General features: G+C 43.3%; 1 protein-coding gene across 2 annotated transcripts in view; it reads right to left on the minus strand.

The window, feature by feature from the left end:
* The window catches only part of paqr5b (progestin and adipoQ receptor family member Vb), a 92,477-nt gene extending 82,166 nt beyond the window's left edge, over positions 1–10,311 (minus strand). The window contains exon 1 of one of the 2 annotated variants that reach the window (XM_078530046.1): positions 10,273–10,311. The gene's annotated coding sequence lies outside the window, so the exon portion shown is untranslated. Of the gene's footprint in view, positions 1–10,151 lie in introns of both variants that reach the window. The other variant, XM_078530045.1, reaches the window with a different exon arrangement.
* Positions 10,312–10,725: the final 414 nt, after the last annotated feature.

Below are 10,725 nucleotides of genomic sequence, written 5' to 3' on the forward strand. Positions count from 1 at the left end.
GTGATTCATACCAGAATTATGTAGTCTTACATCATATGTATGGCACAGAAACAGGCCATTCAGCCCAACATGTCTATCCTGGTGTTTACACTCCACATAAGCCTCCTCTCATCCTTCTTCATCTAATCCCATCAACAGATCCTTCCGTTCCTTCTTTCTCGTGTGTTTATTTAGCTTCTCCTTAAGTGTGTTCTAGCCTCTACTAAAATGCATACCCTCCAGGTTAACAGCAAGCTGCTTCCAACCAGATCCAAACTTTACACAGCCTCTTAAATAAAGGCTCCACCTAGACTTTGTTTTAAACTGAGTTTGTCTGTTACAGAGTTACAGCACTATAGCTACATACTTAGAAATTTCGGTTAAAAAGACAACATTCTGTTGTATGGTTATTCTACCAAAGAAATGTTTATTAAAGTCAACTATTATTTAAGGAATCCTGGTTTCTTTTCCCCTTCATTGTCCCAGGAATGCTGAAGCTAATTGTAGTATCTCCTTTTGCAGTCCTGTTTAGATCAACTGGAAAATCTGGGACCTTCTATGTTAATAAGCCTTTAGTGTCAGCCTGGACACCTCCAACATCTGGGTCAGAGGTTGTGGGTTCAATTCCCGCTCCAGAGACTTGAGCACAAAATCTCAGCTGGCGCATCAGTGAAGAATAGGGTTGTCAACAGAATTCAATCATGAACGGAGGCATTATCCCCAAGTGACCTTCCAAATGCCCTATCTCTTAACACCCAGAAGAACGAGGGCAATGGGCACGTGGGAGGATCACCACCCATAAGTTCTCATCTAAGTCACACATTATCCTGACTTGGAAATATATCACCGTTCCTTCATCATTGTTGGGTCAAAATCCTGGAACTCCCTCCCTAACAGCATTGAGAGGGTTTGGAGGGTGCTATCGAAGTAGCATTGGGAAGTTGTTGTTGTGTATCTCGTAGATGGCACACACAAGTAATTAGGCAGATGCTACACCAGTATATAAAATAGTAAAATGAAGGCATATTTAAGATTAATATCAGCAAATGTTTCTGCACACATTGAGTGATTAACAACATGGAATGGATTCCTGGTTACACCAAGGCAACCGAGGTTTTTGGAGTCATTTAAAAAAAACAGTTGGATATTGCAATGAGCGAACTTGAGGGTCATTCTGGACAAATGGGCTCAGATAGACTAAATGTCTGCCTTCTCTCACCTCTAATTATTTTGTAGTCACTAAGGCCAACAAAGGCAAAGGTCTTTATTGACAAGATTATTGACAAGAGGACTGAACAGGTACAATGCAGATCTTTGCAGTGCTAAAAACCTATAGCTCAGAAAGGTACAATCAGTTTAACCAGCTTCAACTATTAATTGCAAAATGCTTGCAATTCTGAATTAATAAAACTTCTAGTAAAAGATTCTTAGAGGTTTTCCAAAAGCACAGTATATCAATGGAAAGGGCTCCCACTGAAACTAGTTAATGACATGCCAAATAGTTTATCTAGGAGTTGGACAGATATCAAATTATGAGTAGGATGAAGGTTAGAAAGATAAATATAGGCAGAGATGATCAAATACTGAATGGAACATTGTTGCTTCAGTGGTGAGAATCTATGGAATGTAACTAGTCAGGTTTGAGGCAATGTTACATCAAGTATTTTGGAGCTTTGAACCATTCAAGAGCCAAGAAAAACCCTCGAGAGATTTCTCTTCTTTGTAATGTTTCTTACGATTGCCCACCTCTCTCAGCCCCCATTTCAATGCTTGTTGTATAGAAACATTAGGCCAGGATTTTGTCCTCGTCGGGCAGGCGTGAGTGGTTGGGAAACCAATGCCGCCCACGATCAGGACCCGACTATGATTTCACACTGGGCGAGCCAATTAACGCCTGCCCAATGTGCAACATGCATGGCGACACTCGGCGCTGCCTGTATGTGTGGGCCGGGGGTGGGGGGGGGGGGGGGGGCGTGGTTGTGAGGGATAGGAGGCCAAGCGGGGAAAACTTCGAGCATGCGCACAGGAAAAGCTCCCTGGGGCACAGAGCTGCCTCAGGGAGATAAGGATATAAAAAATAAAAATAATGAATTTTAAGGTGTTAAAAAACATGTCCCCTCTTGAGCCCGCCCAACAAGCTAAAAATTCTGGCCATAGAAAATAGGAGCAGGAGTGGGTCATTCGGCCCTTCGAGTCTGCTCCGCCTTTCAATATGATCATAGCTGAACCTCTATCTCAATGCCGTACTCTCAAACTCTCCCCATACCCCTTGACGCCTTTAGAGTCTAGAAATCTATCTGTTTCCTTCTTAAATATATTTAGTGACTTGGCCTCCACAGCTCTCTGTGGTATGAGAATTCCAAAGCCTCACCACCCTCTGAGTGAAGAAATTTCTCCTCATCTCAGTCCTAAATGGCCTACCCCATATCCTGAGTCTGTGACGCCTTGTTCTAGACTCCCCCAGCCAGAGGAAACATCCTCCCTGCATCCAGTCTGTCCATCCCTGTCAGAATTTTATACGTTTCAATGAGATCCTCTGTCATTCTTCTAAACTCCAGTAAATACAGGCCTAGCCGGCCCAATCTCCCCTCATATGACAATCCTGCCATCCCAGGAATCAGTCTGGTGAACCCTCGCTGCGCTATCTGGACAATCAGAAGGAGGTGCTCCTTGGGCCAAAGGATTTTTCCAGTTCTGAGCAAACATTTCTTTCATTTTCCTCAAACTATTTCCAGCTCTGCCAGCAGGTAACGTGGGGTGTTTCTCTCCACTCTCCTAGGGAATAGATCTGGTCTCTGATCCTGGCAACTTTGTAGCCTCATTCATAATGCAATGCTACTAAAGGGACATTTTCTAGATAAAAGGCGCTTCATAAATGCAGCAGTTTTGCTGTAATACATGGAAAAGTGTTTTGTGGGTTAGGGCAAGGTTGAGGATTGAGGATATGTAAAGACATATTGATGGGAATATAGCCAGGGCATGAGGTAACTTGATGCATAATCACAGAGACATTCATTTCTGCAATTACAGAAACTGGATTAGATTTTATTTGGTATTTGCAGTGCTGTGTACTCAGGTAATTGGACTGTCAGGAATTATTTGAATCTAGAGAGAGGGTTTTGATGCTGGTTTTGTGTCAGTGTTTAATTAGGTTTGTACTTGGTGGCGGTATTTCCTTAATGCAACAGGAATCCAAATAATTGTTGACTGTAGTTCAACTAATTTACATCTCGTTCTTTTTCAGTCTTGTTCTCCTTCCCTGGCCCTGATACCTCCCCTTATCCATTGCCTACTCTACCCAAATACCTCTAGCAGGGTACTTGTGTTCGAATACGGTTACACTGGACGGCTTTTGGATAAGCTGAGAAACATAAATTCAATTAAATAATTTGGGAATTAAAAAACTAGTGTCAGTAATGGAGGCTGGATTGTTCTAAACCCCCAGCTGATTCACTAGGCCCTTTAGGAAAGGAAATACGCTGTCCTTACCCAGTCCAGCCAATGTGTAACTCCAGGATCACAGTAATTTGACTGACTCTTAACTGCCCTCTCAGGTAATTAGCCCAGCGAGCCACTCAGATGTATTCAAGAAGGTGGCTCACTGCCAACTTCTCAAGGGTAAATTAGGGATGGGCAATAAATGTTGACCTTGCCAGAAATGCCTGTATTGCCATGAACAAATATTATAAAAATTTACAGCCTGCCCTCGCCTACTCTCCACGCACATGTTGGCCAGGATTTCTCCTCGTCGGGCAGGCTTGGCGGGGCTGAGCAGGAACGGTCGGGAAGCAAGTTGGCGCACACCTGCAGAAAAAGCTCCCTGAGGCACAGAGCTGCCTCACGAAGATAAAGGTTTTTTAAAAAATAAAAAAGAAAGATTTTTAAAATGTTAACCACATGTCCCCTCATGTGACTCTGCCGCATGAGCAAGGGACCTGTTAGAAATTAGTTTGAAAAATTTGAATTTTTTTTTATAAAAGGATCGAAATCTCACCCCGTCTGTGGATGAGGTTTCGCGAAAAATCCAAAGGCCGCTTGGCCTTTTCGCCTGCCCACCAGCCGTAAGGGTGGATGGGCAGCGGAAAATTTAATTCAGTTGGCACTTTAATGGCCTTAATAGGCCTGTTAATTATTGGCGGGTGTGCTGCTGACTCCTGTGCGCGCCCGCTGACCAGAATAAACGCGCGGGTGCGCAATGACGTCAGGACATTTGCCCGTCGTCATCGCGTGTCATTTTACGCTTGTTCGGGGCGGGCACATGCCCACCCAACAATCAGCCGCGATAAAAGGTTACAGGGAGAAGGCGGGAGAATGGGGTTGAGAAACTTATCAGCCATGATTGAATGGCGGAGCAGACTCGATGGGCCGATTGGCCTAATTTCTGCTCCTATGTCTTATGGTCTTATGGTCTCAATTAATAGTGAAACCCTGGCAAAGGTTTCTGCCCCTAACTGAAGGTCATTGATGTCAATCGTGCTGCTCTCACTGCTAACTCAATGGCCACGAATCAAACCCTCACCTTAATGAGGCTTCCCTGGTCTCTATGACCATGCACCACATTACATGGTAAATTTATCTATTAAATCTCTTGGACCATATTCTCAATTTCCCCATTTCCTCTTGTTTGCTCTATCCGCTCCCCCGAATCTTGTTGATGGGACAGTTTTTTTCCCATGGCTACAAGACATTAAAAAACCTTTGGTTCCCCCCCGGAAAAAAATTATGCTTGAGCAGGAAAATGGTGTAAATCACTATCTGTGAATGTTTGAACCATAAACTTCCAATCACAGGTAACCATCGATTGGTCTGTGGTTCAGAGGGACCCGAGTCCAAAATAACCTTGAGCCAAAGACGGGGGCAGAATTGAAAAGGGTGACCAAAAACTCGGTAAAAGAGGTGGGTTTTAAGAAGGACAGGGAGACAGAAAGGTTAGAGTGGTCTACAACAACACCTTGCATTTATGTAGCACTTTTAACGTGCGAATAATATTGTAAGGTGGTTCACATATACATAATCAGACAAAACTAATACATTAAAGGGCTAAGAAACACTGGGTCAAAGTGGTAGATTTTATGAAGCGTCTCAACAGAGGAGAGGGAGGTGGAGAGGGGAGAGGTTTATGGAGGGAATTCTAAAGCCGGACAGCTGAAGGCACAGCCCACCAGTGGTGGAGTGAAGGAAGTGGGGATGCAGAAGAGGTCAGAGTTGGATGAGCATACAGGTTCTTGGGGTGTTTTATGGCAGTAGAAGGTTACAGATAAAGGAAAGGACAAGGTCGTGGAAGGATTTGACCCCAAGGATTAACATTTTAAAATCAAGGCATTGGTGGACCAGGAGGCAATGTGGGTCAGTGAGCACAGGGGTGACGAGGGGACATGGCTTCCTGTGAGTTTGAATACAGGCAGCAGAGTTTTGGATGATTTCAAGTTTAGAGACCTGTCTGATTTCTCCACTCTGTCACCCACAAGCGTTGAGGTCAATTGAAGCACCAGCATGGACTTGATGGGCCGAATGGCCTCCTTCTGTGCCAAAATGACTTTATGACTAAAATCAACTCAGTATGAAGTCAGCTAACTCAGTCCAGACCAGACATCAATCCTAGGGTCTTCTAAGCTCTTTGGTTTATTCACACCCCATGCAATGCATTTGCCCACTGAGCCTTCAGGGCAGATCAACAACAGAAGAAGAGTCATACAGACTCGAAACATTAACTTTGCTTCTCTCTCCATAGGTGCTGCCAGACTTGCTGAGTTTTTCCAACATTTTTTGTTTTTATTTCAGATCAACAATATTTCCTGCTCCTGTTTCCATGTCCCCTGCATTATTTGAACTGACAAAATGTGTGACATGTAACTTCAAATAGCAATCGCATTGCATTGACAACAAAGAACTGATCCCTTACTTCGTATATAGATTTGATACTGGAATATATTCAAATGAGGCACTGATAGAACATTAGTAAACATCTGTTGACAAATTTATTAGCAACTGAGGTGTTGGTCAATACTCATAAACTAGTGTCCAATCTCAAGTAATTGAACATTGAATAGAAGGCCTAATTATATTTTACGATTACATCTCAGTGTCAGCCTTGGTTCAGTGGGTAGCTCTCTGGCCTCAAAGTCAGGGGTTCCAGACCAACTTCAGAGACTTGAGAATAAAATCTAGGCTCACACTCCCAGTTGTGTTCAAGGGAGTGCTGCACTGTCAGAGGTGCCTTTGCTCAGGTGAGACATTAAAGCGAGGCCCCATGTGCCCTCTCAGTTGGACATAAAAGATTTCACGGTCACCATTTCACAGAAGAGCATGGGTGTTCTCTCAGTGCCCTGGCCAATATTTATCCCACAACCAACATCACTAAACAAGATGTTGCATATCCTGCATTATAACAGTGCAAAAATACTTCATTGGTTGTAATGCAGTTTGGGACATCCTGGGGTGATGAAAGGCACATTCTAGATGCAAGTTTTTCTTTGCTGCCCTGGCAGCTGCTCAAGACTGGAGAGCAAACCTGGAACGGTTTGACCTTTTCCACTCAGTTTCACACAACTCAGAGGGCTTTTACGGACACTGATTAATGTAAAGAAACAAGCATTTCACCAACACATGTCATGGAGTATCAAGGGAACTTAGCCTTTGCTGCTTCTGCTGTTGAGGCAACATATTCCCTAATTTGCAGAATGTTCACTATTGTGGTCCCAGTTCTATCTGTCTACCAGTTACCCCTCCACTGCTCACCTGGTAACTGTACTGCCCAATATGGTACTCACCCATGCAAAGAAAGACTTATGTTTATATTTCATGACCTCAGTTGTAGTCAGAATTTATGTCAACAACAACAACTTGTATTTTTAAAGCACCTTAAACGTTCCAGGGGATTTTACAGAAGCAATTCCGATACCGAGCCACATAAAGAGATATTAGGACGGGTGACTAAGCACTTAGAGAAAGGGGTATATTTAAAGTGGTCTTAAAGAGGGGGAGAGAGAGCTAGAAAGGCAAGAATAAAAACCCAATCTCAGTAAAGTGAAGCAAAAACAGCTTTTGGAGTAGGGAATGGAGAGGGTTGATCATTTTGCATGGCAAGTACCTTTCTTTAATCATATAGATGCCTTCTCTTTATCATTCCAAGAGAAAAATTTTAAATAATTGCAGAACAGGAATGTATATTTTTGCACTGGTGTGAATGTATGCCCACTGGTAGATTCAGTTCCACCACTGTTTTGTTAAGTAAACATATAACACCAGTTGCCAAGGGAAACAAGAATTTAGGTTATTGATACAAGACTGACATTGAATCAAAACGTGATTCAGTGAGCCACTTAAGTTGTTTATACTCGATATATAACAACATGAGGGAGTTTTACATTTAGACTTCTGGCTGTTTCTCTCTTCGCAATTTTAGCTGTAACTGTTGAGTGTCCCGTCCGGGTTGGACGTTGACATATTTCTAATTCTAAAACTTTTCTTCTCTCTCCCTTTCCTGAAGACATTAGCTTTATCTGGACTATGGTTCCTTGAGCATTGGCAGTTCTCCTTTAAGTAGATGTTCTCTATGAGTGAGTCTGGATGGCCGAACTCAATCTCCAGACATACATTTTCCACTGGGGCTGGTGGATAGTGATCAGGAGGAGGAAACCTTTTAAACATTATAAAAACGTTTTGTTAACATATCTTATCAGTGTGTAATTGAACAGTCGGGTGATATAGGATTTTAGTGTGAATAGGAAAACTGTCAAGGAATTCACCAAGGAATTAATTGCACAGAAGTTGACAATGGATCCTGCACACAAACCACCAGACATTCTTCCACCCATTCAAGTATTTAAGTATCGGCTCAAGAGAGATCTGAATGCTCCGAGGAAGGTCAAACAACTCGGAAAACCAGGGGACTTAGGACATGCCTCTATCTTTACAACTGGACAGAGGGTAATAATGCAATGCTAATTGCACTTGTTCATCACTGTCCCCCTACCCGCACATCACCCCCTTCCCAACACCGCCAACCAAGGCACAAAGCAACTTCCAGGATAAAAACAGCATTTGCTCTTTAATTGGGAGAAATTTTCAATCTATTTCTATATGGTTGATGCGATCTAGGTGTCAGTGTTGGCACCCTCCAGTACACTCTCTGTTCATCCATGTAGATAGACTACTTTAGCTAGCTATTTGACTCTGGCGTGCATCACAGCCTGACTCAGGACTGCACTTTCCTGCAGCAATCATTCAATGCTAACTACAGCTCAAGTAATATGATAGGGTCTCTAATTGTCTAGCATAATAAAGAGACATTTGTGTGTATTGCTGAAGACTCATCCGCATCATGACCATCTCTGAGTTGAGGTGAGTTAACTAACCTCAGCTGAGTTGGCAATTGGACCATTTCAGCATCATTTAGAAAGGGGGCAAATCAGCTTGGGTTCCAAGTCATAGTAGAGGTGTCAGCTGTGGCTCAGTTCATAGCACCCTCGCCTTTGAATCAGAGGGTTGTGGGTTCATGTCCCGCTCCCGGAAACCAAGAACTGTGATTGTACTCGAAAGAGTTGTAATCTGTGACTGTTGATAACTCGAAAGAGTTCCAAGTCATAGTATGGAGGTGTCAGCTGTGGCTCAGTTCATAGCACCCTTGCCTTTGAATCAGAGGGTTGTGGGTTCATGTCCCACTCCTGGAAACCAAGAACTGTGATTGTACTCAAAAGAAGTTGCAATCTGTGACTGTTGGTAACTTGAAAGAGTTTCCAAGTCATAGTAACATATGAGTAGGCCATTCAGCCCCTCGAACTTGTTATGGTCTACATTTAGATAATGGCTGATCGATACCATGGCCTCATTTTCTTGTCTCTGCTTGACATTTATGATTCTAACTGCTTACGTTGTACGTAGTGAATGAACTGGTCCATTGTGCTTGGCTCAGTTAATAGCATTCTAATGTCAGAGTCAAGGGGTTGTGAGTTGAAGTCCCACTACAGATTTGAGCGCATAGTTGAGACCCCCACTTTAATGCAGTCCTGAAAAAAATTCCCCACTGTTGGAGGTGCTTTATGTGGACGGTAGCTGTATGTTGTTAAGTAAACACAATATGACTGTCTAATAGGAGTTAGCATTTTGTAGCAATTACACACCAAGGTATATCTTGTATCGTTCTTGATTTTATTTGATGGGATGTTCTAGAGTGTCTGGAAATATAGGCAGCTAGTTATTCCGACACTAATTTTAGTTTTTATTCAAATATAACAAGGCCCCTTCTATCTGCTTAGATGGATTTTAAAGATTCCCTAGCAGTTCCTGAAGGAGTGCATAGAGATATCCCAGTCTCCAGATCCATATTCCACTCATAACCAATCAAACAAAACACATATTATCTGGTTGTTCATTTGTTGATTGTGGGACTTTATTATGCAGCAAAGTTACTGTTGTGTTTACAAAGCCCCCCTTCCTGGGTGATCAAAAGCCAACCATCAGTTGGGAAGTGTTTTGGAACCTGCTGAGGAAATGATAAATGGTAATGTCAGCCCTTTCCTTTAACACTGGGGAGGGTAATGAGCACTGGGCAGAGGGTTAAGGGTGCCAGTGAGACAGGTTCTGAGGAGGCTTCCAAAGTTGGGGAAAAAGAGGCGACAGTCAAGAGAAGGATTGGGGGCCCAAATTCCTGGACAGCATATTTTCAACTGAAGCCAATTTGTACAGTCACAGGCACCAGAAAAAAAAAACCCACCCGAGCCGGGGTACTCTTAGTTACCACGGAGACAGCCCAGATATTCAAGCGTTGTGGGGCTCTGATTTTTCACGGAGTCTCATTGGGGACGGAAAAGTGGTGGAGTGACTTGTCAAAAAGCTTTTACTTTAGCTGCACAATCACCATTAATGCCGCCGAGCCTGTCGCTGTCACAACATCAATTGCGCCTGAGAAACATGTGGATCTGGGATAATACTTCTAACCTCAGGCACACTCCCAGTCAAACCGCTGTCTCAGCCAGATACAGCATTTAAACAACTGACCTGAAAAGAGGGGTTTTGTTGGCAAACGGTGAGAGGAATCAATAATTAACATGAAGAGAACAAAAGACCAAAAATGACTAGAAGGAAAGTTCTGTGTCTCCTCTAGCAGCACTGACACAAAGTGCAACAAAAGTTGGTTTCATTACACACACACACTCAAAACCCTGACCTACCTGCTCTCCCACTCTCCTGTCTGCCAATCGCCAATGCTGTGCCGGATCTGAGATGCACCTGTGATACTTTGAAGTAGGTGTGAGCTTGTGTTTGTGTGTCACGCAGTTATACTGTACTTACTTCCTGATCTGCCTCCAGCATTGCTGCTAACTGGTCTTGCAGGCTAGAAAAAGGGAGGGGAAGAGGTGGAGAAAGGACAACGGCAGTGAACAGAAGTGAAGAAGACTGACGAGGGGTGCAGGCATGGAAGGAGCAGCAAGAGGAAGTGTTTTAACCTAATCATTGCTTCAAATTACCAAAGCTCTGGGAGTGGGATTCAGCTATGAAGGCCCAGTAAGGTGTATATACGATTAATGATTGTAATTTCAGCTTTGTCATTCCGCATAAATAAATGCACAAAAGTAAGAGGTAAATAATTAAAATCTTTCCCTGCAAGTAGTCAGATGCTGCAATTGTAATAGCCTGTGCGGTGTTCCTGGACTCAACATGTGTCAATAACTAACAGCAGCTAAGGCTCCAGGGAACCAGGAGTGTCAGTTATTGTTCCTCCTGCCTTAAGGGAGGGAAGCCCCT

Source organism: Cetorhinus maximus, chromosome 26, assembly GCF_964194155.1.
Source record: "Cetorhinus maximus chromosome 26, sCetMax3.hap1.1, whole genome shotgun sequence".
NCBI lineage: Eukaryota > Metazoa > Chordata > Chondrichthyes > Lamniformes > Cetorhinidae > Cetorhinus > Cetorhinus maximus.